Raw genomic sequence first — 21,130 nt, forward strand, 5'->3', positions numbered from 1 at the left:
AAAAACGTATGCCTCAGGTAAAATCCTATCTGCCCCCTGCCAGTCTAAGGAAATTTTTAAGGTTCTTAATGAATTTACCTCCGACTCCAGGACGCTCCCTACCCAGGCCCCCACACAGGAAGCATGTAACACCCTTAGTACTTTTTTCATCGAAAAAATCGTATTGATTAAGGACACCATCCCTGTTATGTCTCCTGGCGCTGGATCCGTTTCTCCCCCTCACAATACTTCCTCTTTCACACAATTTCCTCTCCTAGACTCATCTTCCTTGGCCACTCTCGCTACCCGCATCAAGTCGGGATCTCCAGATGACTGTTGCCCCCCCTCTATACTCCGGGACATCTGCCACTCTTTACCCGACTGCATTCTCCCTCTGCTAAACTCTTCTCTCTACTCTGGTACGGTGCCGGGCTCCTTTAAGGAGGCGGTGTTTGTGCCCCTCCTGAAGAAGCCGGGGGCTGACCCCGCTGCCCCGGCTAACTACCGCCCTATCTCCCTCTTACCTTTCTTCTCAAAAATCCTGGAAGCCCACGTCACCACCTGTCTCTCACAGTTCATTGAGAGCTCCAACTTTCTCGAGGTCAATCAGGCGGGCTTCAGACCCGGCCACTCTACGGAGACAGTGATCTTGGCCGTGCTGGATGCCCTGAGAGACGGTGTTGACAAGGGGGCCCCCCAGGCCCTGGTACTACTAGACCTGTCAGCCGCCTTCGACACGGTGGATCATAACATCCTTCTCCGCCGTGTCGAGCAGGCTGGCATTCAGGGCCTGGCGTTGGCCTGGGTCAGATCCTTCCTGACTGGCAGGTCTCAGACCCTCAGTCTGGGCGCCTTCAGGGCTCCTAGAGAGCACTCGCTCTGTGGGGTCCCCCAGGGTTCTTCTTTGTCCCCTCTTCTCTTTAACCTTTATCTTCGCCCCCTTCTCTTTTCTTTGAGGCAGTGGGACGTTACCGTATTTAATTACGCGGACGACCTGCAACTCATTTTTTCTCTCAACTCCCCCTCTGCTATCCCCAACTTTCAGGCAGTCATGTCCCACATTCTCCAGTGGATGGGCCACAACCAGTTAAAGTTGAACCCCGGTAAGACGGAGCTCCTCCTTCCCGGTAGGAGCGCCACCTTCTGGGGGCCCCAATTCTGGCCGGCGGAATTGGGCCCTTCTCCCACCCCGGTAGCTTCGGTGAAGAGTCTGGGGGTCACCATTGATTCCGCCTTATGCCTAGGGCCGCAGGTGGGGACCGTGGTCTCGTCCTGTATCTACCAACTGCGCAGGATCAGGAAAGTGGCATATCTTCTCACACCTGATGCCCTCCTGCAGGTTATCATGGCCCTCGTCCTCTCCCGCCTAGATTTTTCCAATGCGATCTACCATGGTCTGCCTAAAACATCGTTGGCTAGACTGCAAGTGGTCCAAAATCAGGCGGCGAGATTGGCCTTAGGGATTCCGAAGTGGCAATCCGCCAGGCCCCTCCTTGTCAAACTCCACTGGCTCCCTGTCATCTCTAGGGCAGCCTTCAAGATCGGCTGCCTTACCTTTAAGTCATTAGCTGGCCCCTGCCCTGCCTTTGTGAAATCCCTCATCAGACCCTACTGTCCATCCCGCAACTTGAGATCTTCTCACCTCCACTTCTTGACTGTCCCCTCTTACAAGCTCTGCAGATCTGGAGGCCGGAGATTTGCCTACCTGGCCCCCAAGCTCTGGAACTCTTTCCCTCTCTCTCTTAAAACTTCTAATTCTTTGACTCTTTTTCGTAAATCTTTAAAAACTTGGCTCTTCCCCCAATCTGGTTAGTCTTTCTGTCCCCCCTCACTTCTGACCAGCGCCAGGAAACCCATGGTGTCAGTGCGCTTTATAAGCACCCCTTACGATACGATACGATACGAAACCCAAAACCGGTCCTAGGATGCTTGTTTCCGGTCCTGGGAGGACCTGGCTTGGTAGTTTGGGCTGGCCTGTTCCCATGAGGCACAGGGTCAAGACTGATTTGCACATGGCCAGGTCTAAACTGGGGTGGCATGGTGAGCAAAAGAATGATGGATTTAACCCAGATCTCTTGACTGGGGGTGAATGCTTTATTTGTTCTGCATTCTGTCCATCACTTGTGTGTCTTTTGCCCTGGTGAAGGCCTGGAGGCCTGCAGGATAAATTTGGCCTGCTGGTGGGGCATGTGTAGTGCCTGCTCTAGCTGTCAAGGTGCATTATTACCCTGGCAACATATTTCATGTGTCTCTGAGTTCAGGAATCTGGAGAAACAAAGTTGGCAAAAGGATCTATCAAAGACCCTGTGCTCAATAGGGGAGAAGCAGAGAGACACGGAAAGAAAGGTACTGTTTTAATGAGACCTAAAAAATGCTGAAAGTGCCCGCACCTGTCCATAGAGGGGATCATCTCTGGGAGGAGCTTCTTGGCACTGCAAGGACTGTAACCGTAAAAAGAGGACTTGGCAGTAAACCGTGGAGCTACACCCCCTCCCACAACCCCAATTCCTCCCCACGCATCAAATTACCCACGTGGTCAATTAAGGTGATAAATGGGAGAAAAAATGTCTCTGGAACTACAGATATCCATTTGCAGTAAAAGGCCTGGTAATTTTGTGTCCATATCATCTTTCTCCATTCTGAGGGTACAAGCTGGTCATTGCATGTTGCAGGGGTGCATGCATCTTTAGGATTGAAGCATAATTGAGGAAGGGCAATATCCACAAACTATATCGGAAAATACCCCCTTTTAAATCTTTGAGAATCAATATTCACGGACTGTATTACTTATGCTTTTAGTCTTCAATTGATGGACAGCCTAAAATATAAAAAAATTCTATGGGTCTACCTCAACTTGAGAAAACCATGTTACCAGGAATCAGTGTCCGGAATTACCCAGGATATATTCCGGACGTACTCTGAGAATTACGTATATAGAGCTCAGAAGGTGTATAACATTGGTTGGTTTTTATATGCACTATGAGAGTTAATATTATAGTCTTAATAAAGGAGGTTTAAATCTGGACAATACCATCGAAACCCGTCGACGCCTTTGACTCCTAATCTGTGATGTTTGCTGGCGCAACAGATGAAATATTTTCAGCATATCGAGTTCCAGCCTTAACTTAACTTCGTCATTGATAGATTTTATTGATAACAAACTGTATTGTCTTGTTGATACTCTCTTTTTGATATTTTTATCTTTTTCTTTGATTATACTCTGTTTCTGTGGGACACTGCCTGGTACTTGTATGTAATGTAAGGGATCTGATTGTTTTTGACACTGGTTTTTAATGTAATGAATTGATAAACAAGTTTTTATTATTGTTTTATTAAACCTATTTATATAATTTTATTAGTATACCTGCGTAGTGGCACACTATATTTGCAATCGACTGTACTGTTTGTGCTCTTTTTGTGTGAAGTGACGTGTGTGGTTTGGATGATTGTGAAGAATAGTACGTGTCCTATGGTCGCCAAAGGGAACACAGACGTTTATTGTGCAGGGCTGCCATAACCATCTGGAATCAGTAATTTTACCAAGCAACTCGTGCCCAGGCACATGGTCTACTGTGAAGCTCATCTTGAGATCCACTGATGCCTATTATAATTTTAGCCTATTCTAGCTCGGGGTCCATTAATGGCTATCCTAGCTCGGGGTCCATTAATGCCAATTAGAGCTTGAGGACCATTGATGCATATTATAGAATGAAGGCAATTATTACCTGTTACATCTTGAGACCCCTTGATGCTGATTACAGCTTGAATCCCATTGATGTCTATTACTGCTCGGGGATGATTGATGCCCAGAGCTGCATGAGGCCTATGAGGCCTTTGAGCGTGTCACAGCTTGGGGCCAAATAATGTCAATTACAGCTATGGACCTACTGTTACAGATCGCTGCCCACTGATAGACAGCTTGGGACCCACTGAAACCTGTTACAGCTCGCTGCTCATGGATTCCTGTTACAGCTCGGGACACACTGAGGCCTGTTATAGCTCGCTTCCCATTGATAGGTATTGCAGCTTCGAACCGACTGCTGTCTCTTATAGCTGGGTGTCCATTAATACATACTACAGCTTGGGACCCATTGCAGCCTCTTATAACTCTCTGCCAGTTGATATATAAGACAGCTTAGGACCCACTGCGGCATGTTACAGCTCACTGCCCAACACAGCAATGCAGGTAGCAAAGTGGCAGTCCCTCCTACAGCACAGCAGCTCTTCTTCTAGGCAGAATGTCCTTGGTTCCAGCAAAATTCTGATTTGGTCGTATCATGGTACCAGACATCAAAGAGGCCTTTGAAGATCATAAGGTCCTGTCTTTCCTGCACTGGCTCCAGATTCACTACAGGAGTGTATGCAGCTCTTTGTTGGGGAACAGGCACAGCCCTATTCAGGTGTGAGTGGCATCTCCCCCCTCCCAATCTATCTCAGGAAGGCCCATCAACCTAGTGATGGGCCATCAGGATGCACATGTCACACCCTAGCTCCCTTTGTGTCACTGTCTGCAAGGAATGCACAAATCCCAGCTGTCACCCAACATAGACATAGATTCAGAGACAGGCATAGGCATAGAATGGTTAAAGTAGAAAAATGCAAATTTTCTAAATGTCTTATTTTATGACTTACAATTTAAAATCAGACTTCACTATATTTTGTGATATTTTGTGATTTTAAATTGTGAGTCTGGAGACACCAAACTCCAAATTTCTTTCTGACCCCAATTAGAAATTACACTTTAAAGATGTTTTAAGGCAATCCAAATGTTAACCTTTGGGAGAGGTAGACCTTGCAGTAGTGAAAAGAGGATTTAGTAGTTTTTCACCACCAGGACATATAAAACACAAAAGCACATGGCCTACCGTTTAATTACACTGCACCCTGCGGGCCTACCTTAGGGGTGACCTATATGCGTTAAAAGAAAAGATTTGGGCCTGGCAAGTAGGTTAACTTGCCAGGTCAAAATGGCAGTTAAAAACTGCACACACAGGCTCTGCATTAGCAGGCCTGGGCCATGTTTAACATGTTTAAAGGCTACTGAAGTGGGTGGCACAATTAGTGCTACAGGCCCACAAGCAGCATTTAAATGTACAGGCCATGGACACATACTTTGCACTTTGTTAGGGCCTTATAAGAAAATTAAACATGCAAATTGTCAATAAACCAACGTTACCATGTTTTGAATACAGAGCATATGCATTTTTGCACTAGTTAGTAGTGGTAAAGTGCCCAGAATCCTAGAGCCATCAAAAACAAATTCAGATAAAATGGGAGGTGGAAGGCATAAGGTTTGTGGGTGACTCTGCATAAAGGGCCATTTCCAACACGAAGAGAAAATTCAGTTACAAAAGGTGAGCAAAGGATGCCAGATGTTAAACTACCTCAGTGGCTATAGCTTTCAAGTTGGTTCCTTCGACTTTTGCTCCAAAAAGGGGGATGGCAGCAGGTACCCAAATTCAGTGTGTTTAGCCATGCAGAGCTACTGATGCCCACACCACTCTGCCACACAAGAAAATGTTGACTTCCATATGAAATACATTTGATAATAAACCAGCTTACCAGGATGAACCAATAGACTTCTTCTGACCCACACTTCGTTGTGTTTATGCTGAACAGCACCTAAGACTCTGTCACCTGAGCACCAAGACTGTCATTAAGTTTCAAATTCCCATTATTCTTTTTTTCAGTGTTATTCAACATTTATTTAAAAACATTGTAACTCCTTACCCCATCAACTTCTTTTTACAATGCTGCTGTTATTTTATGTATTACATTTTTCTTCATTTTACATTGCTTTGAGAATTTTAATTTGTAATTGCCTACTTTACAGGTCTTTTGGATACTGCTCAAAAACTTTACTCATGTTTTTCTTTGAGAGATGCCTATTGCATGGGGCAATGCTGCCAGGGGGAAGCTTAAGGTTTCCAATTGTAATTCTGCTCTATATTTCTTAGAAACTGGGTTACCTGGAGTCGGTGCTATCCATAACAGGTATACAAACGTGTTTTTATCATTTAGGAGAGTAGTTTCCATCTCTTGGTGAGGGTGGAAGCCTGACTGGGTAGATGTTCAAAGATTGAGTTGAGCTTATAAGTAACCAGCATTTAGGGCCAGATTTACTAACCTTTCACACAACTCAGTTGAACACGGGAACTTGTGCACTGCATTGCGTTAAAGGGAGAGAGGGAAAATTCGTCATATCTCTTAAAGCGAGGAACATTGAGTGGAGCAAAGTGTCGTAGAGTGTCGTAGAGAGGAGGGTCATAAAGTGGTGGGGTATAGTGTGGAGTAGACTGTCAGAGGGAAGTAGAGTGTAGTAGAGTGGAGTGATGTGGCATAGAATGGAATAAAGTGTTGCAGAGTGGCGTAGACTGGAGTAATGTAAGTAGAGTGGCATAGAATAGCGTTGAGTAGAGTAGCGTAGAGTGGAGTGGAGTGTCATCGAGTGAAGGGTCGTAGAGTGGAGGATCGTAGAGAGTCATGGAGTGGAGTACAGTGGCGTAGACTGGAGTGGAATAGAGTGTTGTAGAGTACATTAGAGTGGAATGTCGTAGAGTGGAGTGTGATAGAGTGGGGCAGGATAGAGTAGAGGAGTGTAGAGCAGAGGGCCGTAGAGTGGAGAGGGAGTGGGGGGCATAGAGTGGAGAGGCATAAAGTGGAGGTGAATAGAGTGGAGGAGCATAGAGTGGAGGAGAGTGGAGTGTCATAGCGTAGAGTGGAGTAAAGTGGCGTAGAGTAGGGGAAAGTGTTGCAGAGTAGAGCAGAGTGGAGTAGAGTGGCATAGAGTGGAGTGCGTGAGTGTAATGAAGTGTTGTGGAGTGGAATGGCATAGAGTGGCATTGAGTGTCATAGGGTGTCAGTGAGTGTTGTAGAGTCAGGTGTAGAGTGGAAGGAAGTAGAGTAGAGGAGCTTAGAGTGCAGGGACATAGAGTGCAGTGGAGTAAAGTGGTGTAGAGTGGAGGTACGTAAAGTGGCATAGAGTCTTGTAGAGTGCCATAGATTGGAGTAGCATTGAGTGGAGTGGCAAAGGAGAGTCGCATAGAGTGGAGCATCGTAGAGTAGAGTAGAGTGGAGTGAAGTGGAGTGGGGTAAAAGTGTGTCTGCAGGTCTGCCATTGCATTCCTGCCCAAGCTCAGGAAGAGCTCTGCACACGCCACCTTAGCACCAAAGCATCTGCCTGTAGGCGTCCCTGACAGGAGATCCCTCACTAGATACCCATTATTTTAACTCCTGGTTGGCAACACTCAGTAACACCTTCGCCCCGCCAGGACCTTCGAAAAAGAAGTCTACCAACAAATTTTCCACCCCCTGGTTCACCCAAAAGCTGAGACAGACAGCTAGAATGTAGACAGACAGCTAGAATGTAGACAGCTAGAATGTAGACCGCGGATAAGCTATAGACAAGACGAGCGAACCCCTTTTAAAATTGCCCTCAAAACTTACCATTAACAAATTAAAATAGAAAAGAAACCCTGCTTCACCAATCTACTCAGGCTGGCAGACTCCGAACAAAAAACAATTTTTAAAATTGTGAAATCCTTCACTCACCCTAAAACACTTGAACATGAGATCCCGCCATCACAGGTTTCTTTGTGAACAAATTGCTGACTTTTTTTAACAGAAAATTCAGATTTTTCGAAAAGATTTCAAGACGATCCCTTCTTCTATCACAGAGGTATGTGCGAATTTCTCAGGTGATAGAACGGCCTTCCTATTTTGCCATGACTTCAGTGTGGAACAGGCAAGTCAAACCATCCTCTCCTGCAAGTCAGGGTCTCCATTCAACCCGTGTCCCTCAGGGGTACTGCATGCCATTATTGATATCATCAACCCTACTATTAATAAGATAATAAACTCCTCACTTGCGTTAGCGGGAGTACCTTCGACCTGGAAAGTCGCTGCAGTTAAATCTCTTCAGAAAAAACAACTAGCCGACCCTAAGATCCTTTCCAACCTCCGTCCTATCTACCTGCTGCCCTGCCTCGGCAAAATCACTGAAAACCTAGTAATCACTCAACTGACTTCTTTCTTTCTGTTGATTTTATTGGATCTGTCGGCCGCATTTTATACGGTCTCCCATGACATCCTGTTGGACCGCCTTAAACCATATGGCATTTCCCACATGGCCCTAGCATGGCTAATCGAAGACAAATAGTCACCCTCGGCCACTATCGATCAGCAGAGAAGCCCTTAATCTCTGGTGTCCCGCAGGGCTCCACTTTAAGCCCAGTACCGTTTAATATTTACATGGCTCCCCTGATAAACCTGATATCCTTGTTTAATATTGAAACCATCTCCTACGCCAATGATCCTCAGTTAATTCTAGTAATATACAAACACTCCACCAAGGTGGAAGAGAATCTCCAACTCTGCCTTACAGCTGTTTTTCACTGGATGCAATCGAGCCCTCTGAATTGTAACGCCTAAAAAAACGAGATCATGCTTCTTGAAAAAAACAACACTTTCTTGCCCAGCCTGTGGTGGCCTAAAGATATCCCTTCTCCCATCACAGTAGATGTAGTAAAGAATCTAGGAGTAAACTTTGACACCTCACAATCCTTCAATCAACAAGTGCTCACAGTGGCCGGCACGTGCTTCCACCTGATAAAGTCTCTTAAAAGGTTTTTGGACCTGCTAACTTGCATGGCTAGAAAGGCAGTGGTCCTGATTACATCTAGACTGGACACCTGCAACAGCTTATGTGAAGGGACCAATAAGTCTGTCCTGAAGAAACTGCAGATTGTCCAACATGGAGCCGCACACCTTATCCTAAAATTGCCTCATGGCACCTCAGCAGCCTTAAAATCGCTACAATGGCTACCCATTCATAAAAGAGTCCTTTTTGAGATCCTGGTAATAGTCTACAGAGCCTTTAGATCATCAGGACCTAAGTATCTTAGGGCCAAAGTTAAACCGTATGTGACGTATCGCCTCCTTAGATGCTCATCAGCAAGCCTCCTTAAGCCTCCCAGGTTTAGGCACATCTCAAAACGTGGCAAATCAGTGGCAGCCCTGGGGATTACAACCTGGAATTCTCTGCCCATCCACCTCAGGTTTTCTCAGACAGAACTCATTTTCAGGAAATCCCTGAAAACTTTAATCTTCGGAGCCTCAGATACCCTATCTGATTTGACAGGACACCCGCTGAATGTTCTGTACTGTCCCGCCTAGCACCATGATGCTCCTAGAAGTGGCAGCTGCGCTCTACAAATACCTTATATATACATACATACACGTGCTGCAAAGACACTTCACTGCCTAAATGTAAGCAATTCACTCTTAAGGTTGTCCTCATTAGCCCAGGAGGTAGAGTAGTAAAGGTGAGGGTATACATGTTCCAAAATATATATCCCTAGAGTAACCCTGTAAAGCAAGGTTTTACTGTAAGTGACCAGCCTCCCATAGAGTAACATGGGCCAGCTACAAGGCAAACTCAAGATTGCCAACTCCATTTTGGAACAAACAAATTGTGTTGTGTTTGGTATCAAACACCATGCTTTTTCACCCCTACATGATTCCCAAGTCTGGAGTGAGCTGGCATGCACAGGGATGCCACCCTGCGTGGGTGCCCCTCTAGGATATAAACCTCCACTGCCTTGGTGGGCTTCCCCAGCCAGTTCTGCCAAGACAACAGCCTAACCTCCTGACAAGATGCGCTACAAGAGCCTACCCTCCTGACAAGATGTGCTACAAGAGCCTACCCTCCTGACAAGATGTGCTACAAGAGCCTACCCTCCTGGCGAGATGTGCTACAAGAGCCTACCCTCCTGGCGAGATGTGCTACAAGAGCCTACCCTCCTGGCGAGATGTGCTACAAGAGCCTACCCTCCTGGCGAGATGCGCTACAAGAGCCTACCCTCCTGGCGAGATGCGCAACAAGAGCCTACCCTCCTGGCGAGATGCGCTACAAGAGCCTACCCTCCTGACAAGATGTGCTACAAGAGCCTACCCTCCTGACAAGATGTGCTACAAGAGCCTACCCTCCTGACAAGATGCGCTACAAGAGCCTACCCTCCTGGCGAGATGTGCTACAAGAGCCTACCCTCCTGGCGAGATGTGCTACAAGAGCCTACCCTCCTGGCGAGATGTGCTACAAGAGCCTACCCTCCTGACAAGATGTGCTACAAGAGCCTACCCTCCTGACAAGATGCGCTACAAGAGCCTACCCTCCTGACAAGATGTGCTACAAGAGCCTACCCTCCTGACAAGATGCGCTACAAGAGCCTACCCTCCTGGCGAGATGTGCTACAAGAGCCTACCCTCCTGGCGAGATGCGCTACAAGAGCCTACCCTCCTGACAAGATGTGCTACAACAGCCTACCCTCCTGGCGAGATGTGCTACAAGAGCCTACCCTCCTGGCGAGATGTGCTACAAGAGCCTACCCTCCTGACAAGATGCGCTACAAGAGCCTACCCTCCTGACGAGATGTGCTACAAGAGCCTACCCTCCTGGCGAGATGCGCTACAAGAGCCTACCCTCCTGACAAGATGCGCTACAAGAGCCTACCCTCCTGGCGAGATGTGCCACAAGAGCCTACCCTCCAAGGATGGCTTGTGATTACAGCCATCAAGGCATTGAGCTTCATAGGCTTTCACAGCCCTTAATGTGCAAATACCCTTTTCCTTCTGCTCCAGAGAAACAAGGAACCCAGACAAATTGGACCGGATACCAAAAGAAGAAAAGGGCAAGTATATTCACTGCCCAAACATGCACTAGCTTGCATGCATCACATACACACAATAGCATAATGAGCTACGAAACTGGGGAGGTGAGTTGTATCATCCTGATGAAAGCCCCGGTCCTCCTTAGGCCTTCAGAGTAGGGCTGAAACATGTTGGACAATATAGGGTCATAGGACCATTGTATCCTAATCACCCCTTTAAATTTGTAGTTTTAACATCCAGACTACTCTGACAATAAAGGGATACCTTCCAGTATTCAAGGGAATTTTAATCTGTAGTTAGGCCCTCCGGTCTTTTTCTTTCAAGAGCTTCCTGGAAGACGGTTGAGCCCACCCTGACCTTTAGGTTACAAGTTGGGGTAAACCGGATTATGAAGCATGAAGCGGAGTGTGTGAGGGTTATTTTAAGAAAAGGAAGTATTTTCTGCATTTAGAAAAGCAGTGTCTTGGTGAGGACAAGCACTCCCCAGCATGCTACATCTGGAACTTTAGGTGGAAACTCGTTGCTCCCAACAAGAGGGAATTCAGTGGACATCAGAAATCCAAAACAGACTCCGTTGACTGGTGGAAACAATTGACCGCAACCTGCAGGAGAAGCGATGTTTTGCATCACAAGAATTGTGACTCCCTGGGCCTGTCGAGAGTGAGCCCAAAGAGAAGTGATGTCCTGCAAGCCGGGAGTGGTAGCCAGGCTCACACCAAGTATTGAGCTGCTAGTCCACTCCTGTCGATCCCCAGCCACCGAAGTATTCATAGACTACATTTGCATCAGCCAAGCCTTTATGATCGCCAATCGAGTGATCAACTCTATCATCAACCTCTCCACCTAGAGAGCACCTCACAGAGGGCCCGATTCACAGAACTAACTTAAGACTTAATCCTAAACTTACTACCATTTTGGTATTCACAGAAGGCACTTACTCATTTTGGTATTCACAGAAGGCACTTACTCATTTCGGTATTCACAGAAGTTAGGACTCCTAACTTTAGGACTCCTAAATGCCTTCTGTGAATACCAAAAGTCTTAAAATTAGGATTTTTCTCAGTTTAGGAGTAGTAAAGTTAGGACTCCTAACTTTACTACTCCTAAACTGAGAACAATCCCAACTTTACAACTTTAGGTATCCCCGGAAGGCCTTTAGGAGTTCTAAAGTTAGGAGTCCTAACTTTGCTACTACTAAACTGAGAAAAATCTTAATTTTAGGACTTTCGGTATTCACAGAAGGCATTTAGGAGTCCTAAAGTTAGGAGTCCTAACTTTACTACTACTAAACTGAGAAAAATCCCAATTTTAAGACTTTCGGTATTCACAGAAGGCATTTACGAGTCATAAAGTTAGGAGTCCTAACTTTACTACTACTAAACTGAGAAAAATCCCAATTTTAAGACTTTCGGTATTCACAGAAGGCATTTACGAGTCCTAAAGTTAGGACTCCTGACTTCTGTGAATACCGAAATGAGTAAGTGCCTTCTGCGAATACCAAAATGAGTAAGTGCCTTCTGTGAATACCAAAATGAGTAAGTGCCTTCTGTGAATACCGAAATGGTAGTAAGTTTAGAATTTTGTCTTAAGTTAGTTCTGTGAATCGGGCCCAGAGACAGCATCCGTCATCATCAACGAACCCACTGCTGTGTCTTGCATCTTAAGGTTTGTGGTGTCGAGTGTTCAAAAAGCATCTTTGGCGAGACCTGCCCCTGACAGCTATCCTCTGCATCTGGCGGCGCCGAGCAAGGTAGAACAGATTCAGCTGTTGCACCCATAACCTGGGACCCCGAAGGCCTCTAATTCCTGAGGGTTGAGTGTACCTTCAACGACAAGTGTGGTTTTGCCAAGTGCTGCATTTTGACTGCTACCACGTATTCCATCAGTACCAAGAACAGCCAAGTAACCTTTGCACCCGGACTCCCTCGGCAAGGTAACGGAGAACCGACTGTCAAGTCTTGGTCTAGTGGCCCACATAACCTTAAACATGAAAAAGCTCAACTGAGCCCACCTTGCAAATATCGTATTGCTAAGTGTGTTTTTCTCCCATTGACTTTAATCTTGAAAAATTGACAGCTGGATTGCATTTATTTATGAACACTTTGAAAATCTATAACTCCGGTTATGTGCAACGTATCAACTTCATTTTGGTGCCTATATTTCAATAAAAATACATTCAATTTTTATAAATTGGTGTCAAGGTATTTCGTGAGTCGTGTCCCTTACTTTTTGTCAATGTTGGTAGTATGAACTGCTTAACACATGTTCCTCTGAGTAAGCCTGAATGCTCAAGCTACACTACCAGGACTGAGTTAAGGCTGCCAAGGGTGGACCTGAGGTCCACTTTTGTGTATTGTGATGTTATTACATGATAAGGCCCCCCAGCCATAACATATAATACTTCGAACTTGCAACAGTCGTAGAGTGTCAATCAATCAATCAATCAGGGGTTTGTTAAAGCGCGACTACTCACCCGTAAGGGTCTCAAGGCGCTAGGGGTGGGGGTGGGGGGGGGTGCAGGTTCCATTCCATCTGTCGAAGAGCCAGGTTTTGAGGTTTCTTGCGAAGATGGGGAGCGATGTTGTCTGTCTGAGGTGGAGCGGAAGGGCGTTCCATGCTTTGGCAGCGAGGAAGGAGAAGGAGCGGCCTCCCGATCTGGACTTTCTGGTGCGGGGGACCACGGCGTAGGAGAGCTGGGCTGATCGTAGGGTCCTTTGAGGTGCGTGGAATTTGAGTTGGCTGTTCAGGTATGCTGGTCCGGTGCCGTGGAGGGCCGTTGAGTGTCATAGAATGTCGTAGAGTGGAGTGTTGTAGAGAGGTGTAGACTGTCAGAGTGGAGTTGAGTACCTTAGTGTGGAGGGGCATAGAGTGGAAATGAGTGTGTAGAGTGCTGTAGAATGGAGTGTTGTAGAGTGGCACAGAGTGTCGCTAAGTAGAGTGGTGTAGAGTGGAGGGTTGCCAAGTGAAGGATTTATATAGTGGAGGATCGTAGAGTAGTGTGCGTCCCATCGCACATCCTGTTATGCCTTCATTGCTTTTTTCATCCTTCCCTGACTTCTTTCCCAGCTCTTCGTCTGTGCTGCTCGCATACAAGCATCTAATGCTTCAAACTATGTCGGTCTAGGCGGAGGTCGCAATTAAGCCATCACTTCCCTCAACTGATATAGCACTTCCAATCGAAATGAACAATAACGTGGAAAAGCCAGATGTCGCTCTTTTTCAGCAACCTTATGCCAATTTTTAAGCCAAACTGTAGTATGGAGTCCTACATTCGTTGCCATGACATGTGCAGGCGTATCTTCGGGTGGTGCTTCCTCACCCACTCGAGTTAAAACTCCTCTATCTCCCCTATGAAGGTCTCGTAATTGTTTAAAACATCGCATGATTAAACCAAATTCTTTGCCCACAAGATGTTTTCCTTTCAACTTCCTCCACTCAAGTCAAGAGGGAACCATCCGACATTGCTACTAACTGATGGGGCTGGGTTCCACATTCTAGATTTACTCTGAAACCCCTGGATCGTTGGTTCCTGCTTAAAAGTGTAGAGGGGAGAAATACCTTGTCCAATTAGATTTCACAATCCCAATAAACCATGACTCCGAAGAACCACTGACTCAAGGTTCTAAGTTTAGTTAGTTTATTACATGGCCAGAAACAATTGGACAAACAATCACCCCAACAGAGGGTGTAGAAATACATTGGAACTAATACATAGCCAAACCTGTGGGCTAAATTCAATATATGAAGCATCCAAAAGATGATCAGCTCTAGAATCAGGATGCAGATGATCACTGCGCCAACATCAAGAGTATTCTGCATTTGATGTTCGTAAGTAAAAAGCATTAGTCTGTCCCTACAATACCACTAGCATGACATCCCTAGTTAGCATTTCCCAGGCAAGTTCAGGAAAAGTTGTCATCGCATGAAGACTTCCTAAGAAGTGCACTCACGTTGAATTAGCATAAAGCGACAGAGCTTGTTCTAAGATGCTCCTTCTCTCTCCATCAGATCTTCTCTTCTAACTCAAACCCTCGGGGCCCTGTCCCTAACTCCAGTATCAAAATCCTAAGGCAGACCCATCATCACATCATACGAGCGTCCCATCCAGCTAGACACCTCCTCGCAAGTAACTTTCCAGGCGGCTTTGAAACTCCCAGCCTCTGGCTCAAGGACCTTGATATCTAGGCCTTCTCCAGTGAGAAAGAACACCGTCCCACATTATCAGCACCACTTGTTCAAATGTATCCTCTCATCCCTAACTCATAAAACAAAAGCGTTATTCTAACTAACGAAGATAAATTTCTCCAGCTGCAACAGAAACGTGAGAAAAAAAGAGGTTGTGCATACACAGGAACATTACGAACAACTCGAATTTGAGAGCCAGGGAAAAAAACCTATGAGGCCTACAAAAAAACGGGAACATAAGAACCAATATGAAAGTTCATTAATCACACGTATATATGAACATTATTATTGTGCACTTTTAATTCAGTGCGTTACACAGTCAATTAATTAATTTCTCATTAGTCATTTATGAAACGAACATTAAGATTTCACCATTTATAACACAATTACAATGTTCATTTCTCAATGTTCATTTCTCCATGTTGTACAAAATCCCTCTATCACTTCACTTTACACGGTATTACATTACACATTCTAATAACCAAATGTTAATACGACAAGAGGACATATGCAGGTGCAAACTACTCATGATTATAATGCACCCCTACAAATTGAAGAGCACAATCGCGCTCTATCACTAGAAAAAGTGTTTCCTTTCACACCCCCAGGTTGTCAGATAAATCCTCTCCCACGAAAGACAGAGCCTGACATTTGACCTCTGTCTTTAAATGTACAGTAAATGGGACAAGATCAGAACAAAACTTAAACAGCTGGTAAGGAATGGGCAGAATGCATTCTTAGGTCAGCTTGCAGAAAGTCCCAAAGAAGTATTTAGTAACCTGACTGCTGTGCTGTCAAGTATGCTTCGAACTAAAAAGGACTAAATGACTAGAGCACGCTGCGCCCTTCCCGTCCCCAGTATCCAGCATGATTGTCACTTAAATTCTCTCACTTTGAAGTTAAAGAAATCAATCAATCAATCAATCAGGTCATTTATAGAGCGCACTACTCACCCGTAGGGTCTCAAGGCGCTGAAGAAAGAAACGTAAACACCAAGCACCCTCTAAAGACAGTGCCTGACATTGGACCTCTGTATTTGAATGCATAGCAAAGGTGACAGGAGAAGAATTAAATGTAAGGGTCTCTTTACAGAAAGCGAGCATTTGTGGAAAAATAAAAGGAGTGAGGTGGTAAACAGGCTATGCTCCACAGGAGGGACAAAGACATACTGAACAGACTAAAACAAGCAAAGCCAGCAAATAGAAAGCAAGAATACGTGAGCTGCAAACCACAAAGCCAATGATAAGCAATGGGCTGAATGCATTTCCAGTGAAACTTTAAGAATGTCCCCAAGAAGTATTTTCACAACCAGACAGCTGTGTTGTCTGGTAGGCTTCTAAAAGAGTAAGTTCTACAACATGTATGAACTCTAAAAGTGCGCCCCTCGACTCACAGTACCTAGCTTTGAGATGGCACCCTGCGCGCCCCAAACACGATTGCCAGGTTATCATGTAAATTAAATATGTGACCAATGTGCATGCAAACTATGCCCATCATGCCACTGGGAGCACTAAGTCACTATGTTAAGAATACATTAAATAGGGCTAAGTGCTAATTTAATTTATCTTACTCCAGTTTCAGGATGCTCACCCTGTCCTGAGGATGATGTTGACTACCTAAAGATCGATACGTCGTCGAACCCACCCCCGAGGAAAATTCCCCTCCCCCCATTGTATATATTTCTGTGGATTACCCCTTGTTGTCTGTGTGACATTTCGTCTATTTTCACTTTTTCACTCAAGTCACGATATGCACTCCGTCACTCATGTGAGCACCTGAAGGTATATCTACATGTTGAAAATATGAAATGATTAAAGTTTCACATGTTGCCCTACATGTTCTGCTCCCAGACTGATTTAATATCAAATTTAAGTAACTCCTTTCGCTTTTTAGGACCTAATTAGGCCACCCTTGAACCATTGTTTTCCTTAAATACATCACAACCCCAGGTTCACTTTATGGGGTACCCTTGTTTTCTTAAACTACGTCTGGTAGGCTTCCACATAAAAACTCCTCAGGCTAACTTTGTGGCAGACACCATGTGGATGTCAGGTGCTGTCCTGTGCGGTGTACTCAGGTGCTTTCCCTTTTGTGACAACTTGAAAACATGCAATAGGATGTCATCCATTCATATGAGAGCAAAGGGGATGTATGATGGTACAACGCGGTAGAAAACACTGCAGTACCATCACAACGCAGGTTTTTCAACGCAAGTCGTTACCACGACTTGCGCTGTTGGTGCTGGACTTAGGAATAGTAAGATGTACTATTCCAACACCAGCCTACGTATAGCAGGGGAGGTGTTGGAATAGTAAATCTACTATTCCTTAGTCTAGAGCGCCCTCCAGCGCAAGTCATGGTATTGACTTGCGTTATAAAACCCCCGTTCTAATGGCACTGTGGTGTCATTACTGCGTCGTAATGGGTGTTTACCGAGCAAAGGTATCTGTGTCTGTCTCTCCTCAGTCCAGCTTACCATGGCTTCAAGTTTTTATGAGTGTGTGTGGAGTATGATAACAAATATTTTGCCTTTACAGCAGCATAAAAAGGGTGGGCTCAGGCAGCTGGCTGCCTTCATCCCAGAATAATAGACTTGGCATGATGAAGATGAGAGAGGAGAAGAAGCAGGAATTGAGAGATGTGAGGGAGAAGTGCTTGTGGAAATCTGCAGTGGATCTTTGTCAGTAGTGTGTGTGGGTTAACCCTAAAGGCTAGCCAATCATTAACAAGGGGAAATCAGTGACTGGCTATAGTATTAATCAGAAGGGCATGCTGAGCAGCCATGAACAAACACCACTCTTTTTTCCAGGGTTGAAAGGAAACGAGGGTTAAGAGTGGACCGCGAGGAGGGAGGGAGCAGAATGGGGCAATGAAGTAAGAACAAGAAAGGATATGGCGTAACAGCTAGAGCACTGACATTGAAGACTTTGAAGCTGGAGAACCGGGTTTGAGTCTCGGTGGGAGGCTGTAATGCAACTGGTGCTCATGTAACTCAATCCAAGGGGCCCATTATGATGTCGGGCGGATTGCTCCTCGCCAGGCTGGCGGTAGCCACCGCCAGCCTGGCGGGGGCAATCCGCCCGACATCCACACTCGTTTCCCCCCCTCCATACTAATATGGCGGGGACCTCGGCGGACGGAAAGACCTGGCGCAGGTATAATGTGGCGCAGTGGTTTACAAAGTGACGCATCTACCTAGATGCGTCACTTTGTAAATATGGCGCAACAAGGTGCATTTTTTACGCCACTGGTGCGTCACAAAAAGTGACGCACCGGCAGCGTAAAAGTGACGCAAGGCCTAATAAATGAGGGCCAAAAAACGTTGCAAGTGCTGTATGGGCAAAACCTAAAAGAATGCCGTCCAAGCCACAATTATAAGCCTACTGACACATTTGATGAGATTTTTGGGGAGGTGGGGGTGCTGAAACATTGAGTATGAGTTTAAATTACTTAAGTCAGGATTCTGTATTGAAAATGCATGCAGATTAATATTGTGAGGAAGGGCACAACTGTGGGCATGCAGGTAACACAGTGGAATTATACACAGAGCTATTTGAGGATTTAAACGTGCAGTTGCCAACTTAGGATGCTGTTACACGTTGTGGTACAGGGTAGGTGAGGTAGGAACCAAGAATTCCTTGGCTGGGTCCTAAATAAAGAGGGCGCTGTGGTATGGCATTGCGGTATTATGTGAAGGTCTAGTATGTATAGGGATATGGCAGTACAAGCACTAGGGTGGGGGACACTGGAGCAGCAGGGGGCTGCTCTCTGCATAGATGTCATTTACGGGTTGTCAGAGTTCGCACCTATGACGACCCCCAGTTTATTATCCCTTGTGCTCCCTGGCACTGCCTGTGCAACCCCTGGCATCAAGGGTGGCAACATATGTGCCAAACCACACAGGGACAGCTCAGGGCTCATCATTCTAGTTTTCGAACTCTTTTTTTATTCTAATATAAGTGAAAAATAATAGTCCATTTTTCACCATTAGTGTAATAAAAAAACATGGAGCCCCAGGAGCTGGAATGGGACCTTCACTGGTAGCTGAGGTAATAAAAAAAATGCTTTTAAATGTAGGTTGTGTGCATATAGATGAGGGATTGTGTTTGTGTGAGAGTGTATGTGAATGAAAGTGAGGGGGTGAGAGTCAGTGACAAGTCGTTAGTGAGAATGAGTCACTCCTCACTGCCACCAACGATATCTGCTTTCTTCTTTACCAGGGGGAAACCACAGCCCTCATCCTAATTGACCTCTCGGCCGCATTCAACACCATCTCCCACTGCACCCTAATTACGAGACTCTACGACACCAGCATCTGCAACAAGGCACTGAACTGGACCCACTCCTTACTGACCGACCATATACAGCGAGTCAGACGGCCCCCGTTCCTCTCAGAATCTACAGAGATCAAATGTGGAGTACTCCCTCGCTGCTCCCTGAGCCTCACCCTCTTCAACATCTGCACGGCCCCCCTCACAGCCATCATCAGAAGCCACGGACTCAACATCATCCCCTACGCCGACGACACCCAGCAGATCATCTCCTTCACCAACAAAACCACAACTGCCAGAACCAACTTTCACTTCGGAATGAAGGCAGTTGCTATCTGGATGCAAGACAGCTGCCTCATGCTCAATTCGGACAAAACCAAAGTACTCATCCGGCGACCTACCACCTCAGCCTGGAATGACTCCTGACGGCCCACCGTGCTAGGAACCCACCACACCGGACCACACATGCAACTTTGGCATCATACTGGACTCCTCGCTCTCAATGAACCACCAAATCAACGCATCATCCTGTTTTCACACGCTCCACCTACTTTGAAAGACTTTCAGATGGCTCCCCACAGAATCCAGAAAGGCGGTCACCCACGCACTCGTCACGAGCAGACTACAGCAACGCACTCTATGCCGGCCTCACCTGGAACCGTCTCAGGAAACTACAGATAGTCCAAAACGCTGCCACAACACCTCTGGCAACTCCATTTGCTCCCTATCAAAAAGAGAATCACCTTCAAGCTCCTCACACATGCCTATAAAGCTCTCCACAATGCAGAACCAGAATATTTGAACCACTGTCTCGCCTTCTACACACCAACCAGACAACTCTGCTCCACCCAACTCGCTCTGGCCTCCGTCCCATTGGGCCTGTAGTGTTCTGCTTTCAAGATGGCCTTTGGTTCTGGCATGTCGAAGGCAAAACTTGACTTAGAGGGGCACCAGTGCAATACTGATGCTGGCATTCTGAGGGCAATTCTTAGCATCACAGGTACCTGTGATAAAATACTTGCAGTGGCACACAACAGGTGAAGCAGCGGGTCACGAGATAGCACAGAAGCACTATTACTACTCGGACCCCCTCTCGGAACTCATGGAGTTTACTTTCGAAATCCTGAGAGTAAGCAGCGCACATACAGTTGTCATAGCTACCACCTTGGCCACAAATGTTGTTTAAACCTCCTCTAGGAATAGCAATAATAGCAAATATACTACTCAGTCCGCTATTTAATCACAATACCGACCCGAACCGCACAAACACTGCAGTTTTTTACGCTTTTCACCAAGGCACTACTGATAATTTCACTGTATACAAACCTTAGCCATATGTGTGTGCTTACGTGTTTGTACTGTCTACCTTCCTTTACAGGTACAACTCGAGAGGAAATCCTCCTCTCACAGTTAAAGCATCTTATTGCTACACATTGCAACACATATACATCATATGTAGCTCCTTTTTACGTCTCGCTGAACCAATGTGTAAGCATTGTTCGGCGAGATTATAGTAGAAGGATTTCAAAAGTCTACCCAAACTGCGGATTAGGGGCAGTTCATGTGAACCAGGCGCGTGCACATTACCAGCCACATCGCACGTCGCACACCATACACCATTTGTCTAAGCCTCGGCATCAGACTTCAAAGGAAGCCGCTCCCAAGCCACTCCCCTACCCCCCATCAGACTTCAAAGGAATGCGCCCCCCCGCCACTGCAATGCCTAGAGGTTGTTGAGGCTGCAGCCTAGCCCCACTCCTTTCTGCTCTCTCACACTTGTTTTTTTTTTTATGGAACGGATTCCTAAATCCACTGGGTATGAGCAGCCTCGCTCTCTGTGCTCTGCTATTTTGCTATGCTCCTATACATAGTCGAATTTATGCCTTAAAAGCGTGCAAATCTCTGTTTTGACCTCCCAGATCAACATTGTCACTTCTGAACTGAAAGCGTGCCCCTGAACTGAAAGCGTGCCATGTGAATTGAAACCCTTTTGGTGTCCGCCCCCCCTATCAGACTTGAAAGGAATG

This window comes from Lissotriton helveticus, assembly GCF_964261635.1.
Source record: "Lissotriton helveticus chromosome 1_1 unlocalized genomic scaffold, aLisHel1.1 SUPER_1_unloc_39, whole genome shotgun sequence".
Classification (NCBI taxonomy): domain Eukaryota; kingdom Metazoa; phylum Chordata; class Amphibia; order Caudata; family Salamandridae; genus Lissotriton; species Lissotriton helveticus.